At 36.4% G+C, this 7,892-nt stretch overlaps 1 long non-coding RNA gene across 2 annotated transcripts; it reads right to left on the bottom strand.

Annotated features, from left to right (window-relative positions):
* Positions 1 to 1,228: 1,228 nt before the first annotated feature.
* LOC105281151 lies at positions 1,229 to 7,068 on the bottom strand. Of its 2 annotated transcripts, XR_002193427.2 has the most exons (3): positions 3,378 to 7,068; positions 2,060 to 3,293; positions 1,229 to 1,988 (listed from the first exon to the last, which is right to left on the bottom strand). It is a non-coding gene; the product is annotated as an uncharacterized LOC105281151 (long non-coding RNA). The 2 variants fall into 2 exon arrangements; XR_002193426.2 differs by having other exon boundaries at positions 2,060 to 7,068.
* Positions 7,069 to 7,892: the final 824 nt, after the last annotated feature.

Below are 7,892 nucleotides of genomic sequence, written 5' to 3'. Positions count from 1 at the left end.
TAACTGTAAAAAGATGCTTACTCGTAATGAACTTAACTCGAATTTAAGTGTAAGTTACATACTGGACTAAAGCTATGTTTTTCTTATTTTATTTTTTATTTTTCTCGTATGTTGTGATAGTTATTACTAATATTTTACGAATTTTATTGATGCACATGCTACTGCAGTATGAATTATATATTATCTATACGAATTTTACATATTATTTCTCGTTTTTACAATTTTAGAGCAATTTAAGTGATTAAAACAATTTAACAACCATTGCTGCTGCTTATCTTTATTCTTTTTTTACGAGTCGCTAATTAATTGATTAATTAAGAAAATCTTACAGATTTTTGCGCAATGATAATGTAAAAGGGAATGTTACTCTTGTTCGCAGAAATTACTAGAAAAAGAGAGGATCGAAGGGAGTTTTTTCCTGGAATCTCATTGGTCCTACCTCTTTGTTGCCACGTTCGATATCTGTAACAATCACTTTGCTTCCAGGAGCTCTCAGGAAGCTTTAGTAAGCTCCCGTAAGCTGTTATTAGACTCAGTACATAATAGACTACCTACCTGGCCCCTGTTCCGCTTTGCATCGTCGGACTTTCAAACGACGTTCATGTCGCTTTATTCCTTTCATTAAATAATTTTAACACAAGAAATTCATAAGAGGCTAATACAAGTCGCCGGGTATGCTCTTTTCTTACTTATTTGTGCCGATAATTAGCTCTTGCAATGCATTAACATAGTTCCTTGTTACGCATTCCCATCGTCACCGTCATAATTATGTTCTTTCTTTCAAAGTGAACTTCGTGGAAACTGTAACGCTAACGATACCGTTGGTATATAATGAATAATAATGCAAGAGTATCTATTTACGATGATTTTTGTATAAGACAAACTTTTTAAATTTTCGCACCTTTTTCCATTTTCGTTATTCTGTTAACAAGGAAACATTCACGAATCTTTTTTTTCATATTTTTACAAAGTGTGATGTAGTACAAACCGAAAATTGGAAATACATATTTTTTTCGAAACTAACTTTATAAATTAATTTCTGATTGAATATCGTCGATTTTATAAAACCACTTCAAATAAATGCTTTTGTGATATTTACTGTACTTCGTAATCATTCATTTATATTTTTTCGAATATATGTTTACTTGCAGATATTAACATATTTCTTTTTAAAAAATGTATGTAAAAAATATATGAGTTATAAAAGGCTTTTAATATCGAAAAATACTTTTTTTCTTTGAAATTTTATATTTTTCATAAATTATACAACTTTGATGAATTTCCAATTAAAGGTAAATATCGGTGTAACTTTGAGGAGATTTTATTTTTATCAATCGGCAAAGACGAAAATACGCCTAACAATATAAATTACTTAAATCGAGATTAATAAAATCTCGATGAAGTCAGACAAAAGTAATCACAAACAAGAAAATAATAAATAACTAATGTATTTTCGTTAGACATTCTGATTGACTAAATACATTTTACATTTAATATATAAATATTAATTATGTTATGTTAAATAAATCGTACCAATATACATGATATGCATAAAATCACATATAAAATAAACAAGCCTGCATGAAATTCACAAGTGATTTATTCGTCAGTAATAAACGCCATATAGCTGGCAATATTCTGAGCTCAGAGGCGATGTGAATGCATCGCCTAAGGAGCGAGCGAGTTTGCAAAGAAAATCAGTAAGATAGACGACCCTGCGCTTTGGCCTTGTACGGCGACGCTTCGGGGTTGTAATATATTCAATTTCTATTTCTCCCTACATCCAGGCTCGTCTCATCCTTTGGTAAACGAAGCCTTGGTTATCGTCGCGCCAGAAATCCGTTTAACGTCAAACTTTTTAGCTTGCTGGTGCCAGTTATTTGATTTACTGTAAACTGTCGGACGCGCGTCACTCTGGTTGAAATCCTCAATTTATGCTGTGATGCTCTTGTGCAATTACATGTACAAGAGTCTCGTAAGTCGCAGGGCTGAAAATATAATCGAAAATCAAGCACACCTCGCTTCGATTCTACCGGTGGTACGATCACGCGTAAAGTACCTGGGTTTTCATCTCTGCACGTGGAATTTTTCAATAAGAGGTCAATGTGACGTGATGTTGGATTTATACGCTGTATAATGAGCGATCCTATCGAGTTTTTTGTTATCCATGGAGGAGCGCGAAAGGGTGGCCGAAAAGAACATTCGACTTTGGAGAATAGTGGCGCGGAACAGGATAAACCCCTTCGGCGTTTCATCGTCGAATCTGCCGTGTAATAGATTCAATTTCTTTGGTGCCATTTATCGAGGCCACTCCTCTCTCCTTGTCCTCCCTCTTTGTCTTCGAGCTCGAATTGAGTACCATCTTCGGTAAATGAAAGTTTGGCTGGATTATCGCGCTCTCTCGCAAGAACGAAATATGGCCGTGCCGGGTACCATTGCGAACCCTTGAAACGTTCGAGGGTCGTCGATCCTATCTCGAGCTTAGCATCTTTGAGCTGCGAGAGAAATTAAAGCTCTCCGAAGCTGCGGAATCTGAGTCGGAGAGAGAGGCAGGGTACGATAGAACGACGCGTTATAGGATCGAGCGATAAGGTCGTATCTAGGTCATCGCGGTTTGAAGTGGGCACGGTTGTGCTTCACGTTCAAGTAGATACCAAAGAATGGGGATTCGGTTTGGAAACGGGAAGTAAACGCCGGGGAGATAGAAGGCATGGCAATGGAAGGAAGGGGCAAATAGGACAGGAGGGTGAAGAGACAAGTATGAGAAAACGCGTGCGCATTATAGTCGACGGAACGAGCAGAGCTAGCTTCGAATGGACGAGAGAAAGGAGAAGCCTCGCGGAAAATAAAAATGCTAAACCGTGAAGCGGTCGACGTAGATGCGAATGGAAATGCAGCCGAGTGCATCATGCGGCGAGGAAACCATGTGAAAACGGTTGGACGTTGTCGGAAAAATCAAGAGCGAAGGCAAGAGAGACATGACTGAGCGGGAAAACTGGACGAGGCGCCATCGGAGCGTCGCGACGAATCGAGATGGAAGATACCAGCCGTGGTAGAGGAGAATAGATCGGTCGCACGATCAAACTAAATAACGACACTCATCGCACCAGCAGGAGGCTTTTCCTCCCGCGTCGTCTTTGTCCTCCTCTCGTAGTTTCCGTTCCGCGGTCGACTTCGTCGCAGCTACCTTATTCCATCCACGTTCGACGAACGGGGGTGGGATGCATTAGCGGTGTCCAATTACAGGGCTGTACTTCGCCTGTGGGTCAGGCGCATTACCTCGTCGTACGTCTCTAAAGGTAGGTGACGATACGGTTATCTCGAGTGCGAAAATAATAAACTAATTTGCAAGTCAAGGTTCGCATATAGAGCCCTACCTCCTTTGAGATATATGCAGAAGCACGGTGTTCGCGCCCTTAAGGTATCCTGCAACATAGGTTTCGCGCCACATTTACGCTCACGGTAACTCATGCACCCTGCTCACTCGATGAAATATTAAATCGAGCAATTACTACTAATAACTATAATATTGAAATTATTCACTAATTTTCATGATTGTGTTTGTACATATTATTCACACATGCGAGTTTTCCGTGTATTTTCCATGGATAATGCTTGATACTTGCGATGTTAATTGGGCCATATTATTAGAAAATAAATATATACGAGCATATATATTACGTTATTGATATATTGTTATATTGTAATATAATATAGAACTGTTATTAAGATAAAAACATATCATGTCGAATGTTAACATACAATAGAAGAAAAACTACGTGTCTCGATAATGGAACGCTAAACTGTGTGATGAAATTGTATTAACAAGGGAATCGATTAATAATTCGATATCGTATCGCTTCGCATTCATGGCACAGTGCGAGTTGACGATGATTATTCGACATAGTTTATTAAAATGGACGGGGCAAGCGTAAATGGAAAAACCACTTTTCGCGCGCGATTTGTCAGCGTCATGCATGCAACGTAACAAGTGATGTAACAGGTGACCTTATTACGCAAATGCGGCATAAGAGCACTTATGTTTATCTGGTGTATTTTTATTGTTATCATTTGGATGATCTCTGTTGCAGTAAGAATTTTATTCGTTGTCCGATTTATGAGAAATTGATAACATATGTCATAAAAACAATTTTATATAAAATTTCGAAATATTAATGTAAATGATAATGTAACATATCACGTAATGAAAAAGGTATGCTATTATTTTAATTTTTTCCATAAATCAAAGAAAGCTTGCTTCATAAAAATTATTTTTCTTTTAGCTTAAAAGTTAATTGCTTCTCGCTACATATAATAATTAATAATTAATTATGTAATTTTAACTGAACATTATGCATTCCTGCTAGCTTGAAAATTACGATACTCTTCAATAGAATTGTTGCCGTAAGAATAGTCGTTTCCTTTGGTGTGCCCGAAACTTGTCGAATTTCTTCGAGATACGCAAAAATCGATATGTTTGAAGTATCACTTCGAAGCAAAGTCCTTTGGTGGATTGTTTTCATATGACACAATTTTGCATTTTTGCTGTTCACGAAGCGGAAATTCACATTCAGCATAGTATCGATGACTGTCAGGGATAGTGTTTTATTCCGATTTCAACCAAATTTTCCTCATACATTTATCATGCTCTATTTTTCGATCATGTTCTGCAAAATCGAGAGAAAAGTTTCGAATGTAGTATATTACACTTTTTAAATTCGCTGTAACTCGATATGTGTTGAAAATGTTAATAAATAGAACGGATTACACACGTAACCATGCAAGAATCATATTTTTTTCTTTCAACCTACCCACATATCTATAATAGGATAAATTAATACAATAGGATAAATGAAAAATAAAATCCATTTGCTTTAATACAGAGTCATGTATAATTTAATTTCAGTATAAACGAATAAAGTTTTATATAAAACTTTTCACGCATTAAAATGGTTTAAATAGCGTATATCATTATTCCATGCTCATACTCTTGAATGGATTTTACTTAAAACAGAATTTCAATAAAAAGATTTAGATAGGTATCAAAACATTAAAAATTAAATATTGTAAAATTATGAAAGAAAATAGTTATCTGATAAACTTTTTACTACAATGTAATAGAAAGTATGTGCGACTGATTATCAAGTCTGCTCAAGTAGAGTAGATTAAAAATAGATTAAATTAAAAATCAGATTACTCTTCTTCTTCTTCTTCTTAGTTCATCCCCTTCCTTTTCGAGATGTTAAACCGCTGGTCCACATATAGTTGGTAAACTGTTGTGTTACCTCCTCCTCATCTAGCAGCTTTATGAATTTCATTAAGATGTTACAGACTAATCTTTTATACACCCAAAATTTAAAATGATTAAATGAAAATAGGAAAAGACACATGGATGTGTGAACACACTTAATTATTAAATTTCGCATTAATTCTTAGATTCTTTCCTTTCTTCGTTTTTTACTTTCCATTGTTGAAATTTGCATAGAAAGAAGAATTGCCCACTCATCTCGGTTTGACCGTCCGGGTGTCTTCTTTTTCATTTAATTATTTCAGGTTTCGGGTGTAAGGGATTTGCTTCCAGCACCTTAATGAAGTTCATGAAGCTATTGGATGGGAAGAGGCTAGCACAGCGATTTAACGTCTCTTTCGAAAGATGGAGATATCAGTTTTCCATACTCGAGTCTTCCCACTCGATGTATAAAGGACGCAATTTCGAATAAAATTTCTGCGACTAAATGGGGACTTGAACTGGTTCCTCGTGATTACAAATCTGATGCTTTATCACTAAATCACATTGCCATTGTCTGAACTGGTATGAAAATTAGACATCCAGATAGAAAAGTTCTCTCTTTTCTCTCTTTGTTCCTTTCCCTAGCGTGGAAAAGGAGAACATATTAATGTCAAATATTTGTAGCAAAAACATTACGTAGTTTGATAAAATAAAGCATACGCTAAACGTAATTATTCATGATATCGCGCTTTTTTGTGTGCATTGAAATAAATGAAAATGTCGTAGCGATATCGCAGGAGAAGAAGAAAAAGAAAAAAAGACATAAAAACTGATAAAAACGGAAGTGAGTCTTTTCGTAACAACCTGCACTCGTACCTGTGCGCAACCTTCTCAGAAACTTTTAAACAGGACTCGGAATGTTAAACTGCAAGTATCGCAAACTATATAGAACAAGTTCCGCCATGTCGTATCCTCCAGTAAACGCAGTAAATGTGGAAATCAATTTTAACAACGTTGCAATACAGAAAACGAGAAAAATCACCCGAGTGCTGCGCGCGACTGTCGCGATAACGAGGAATATAACAATGAGATCGGGAAAGACATCAAGTGAGTTTCGTTTCATTGTGTCTGTTGAGAAATAGGAGCGTATCGCCGATTGCTGTTGCAAGCATTCCGAGCAAGTTGTTCTGGCTATAAACGACGCCGTGGAAAAAGGCGGAAGCGCTTGGAAAAGGTGAGAAGTTCTAACGACGCGATTGTATTTTCTGCAAGGATGCTCTGTTTCCGTGCTTATCCGTGATGGCGTTCCTTCTTAATTAAAAATTCGTGGCAGCAATTTGAATTCATGGCTTCTCCCCCGCAATTGCTCGCGCAAATGACTTTATCATTTGTCGGAAAAGCTTGCGGTGAAAGACGAACGTTGGGACATGATTGCAGTAATGATAATCATTCGCGTGCAACGCCGCTGCTCTTCTATTCACTCGAGTTACTCACAAGTTTTCTCAGAGCGTGAAAATGATTCATTCGCGCAATGCTTTGGCGCAAAATGCCGATTTCTAATCGAGTTTCGTGTACCCTTTTAGGCATGCCTATGCGAAATGCAGATGTGCACATATGCCGCATCATATGACTATTGCGCAGGGGATGTTTCCTCCATTTGTTTTGAATATTTGTTAAAAATTGTTAAGCGCCATTTCACGTAGCGAATTTTTATTGATAACAGTGTATTTTTGTAAAAATACCAGAATTGTTTTCTCCAACTTAATAGTGGTAGTGTCTGTTATTGATACAATAAATTTTACGTGTAAAATAATATACATTTACAATATATTTTTATATTTATACATACTTATTTTGCATATGAATTTTTTAAAACAGATTAAATGGGGAAAGTCTTAATTATTATAACATGTCAGATACATAGGAAGAGAGAGAGAGAGAGAGGAAGAGAGATGCGCGCGCGTGACTTTTAAACAAATATAAAACATTTATTTTACTTTTTACTTGCGAAAAGAAATTATTGTCATCTTACATAAGATAACATTTGGAGGAATTGTGCTTGTCTGCAATAATATATATGTACGTATATATTTATCATATTGTTACGTGCTCGAAATTTTCGATTCAAAATTCTTCAACAAAAATTGTCAATTATTTTCTTCAAGATCGAGTGGCAATTGACATCGCAAAATTGCTTGCTCAATTACTTAGTTGCAGAGCAAGTGGCGTGTTTTTACTCGGTATGAGCACTTTCTAGAATTTTTTCTTCTCTTTCATGTTAACCTGTCCTACCAGCATTTCCTCCCTGTGGTGCTTTAATGGATTGGCTCGACCGCGGATTTCGATTTAATTAAAAATCCCAGGCTTTAAGCCACGCTCGGGACAGGAACATTATAAATCTCCGAGTGGTGAAACGCGATGCAACGAGAAGCGCTTTTTGCTGCTGGTCACTTCGGCTTGAATTATTGGTTTGATTTAGTCTCTATTTCCATCCATGTCGACAACATAAAGCATTAATATTTTCCTATTAATTGCATTTAACATGTATCATTAAATTGACGCACGCGACGGCGACTTCGAGAAAATAAAAGTTCCAAGTTATACAGTCTCCTTGATTTAAAAAAAGAAGCATTTTACCGCGACTTGCTATTACGAATTGAGC

Source organism: Ooceraea biroi, chromosome 5 (assembly GCF_003672135.1).
Source record: "Ooceraea biroi isolate clonal line C1 chromosome 5, Obir_v5.4, whole genome shotgun sequence".
Taxonomy (NCBI): Eukaryota; Metazoa; Arthropoda; class Insecta; order Hymenoptera; family Formicidae; genus Ooceraea; species Ooceraea biroi.
This window is presented reverse-complemented; position numbering and strand designations above follow the sequence as displayed.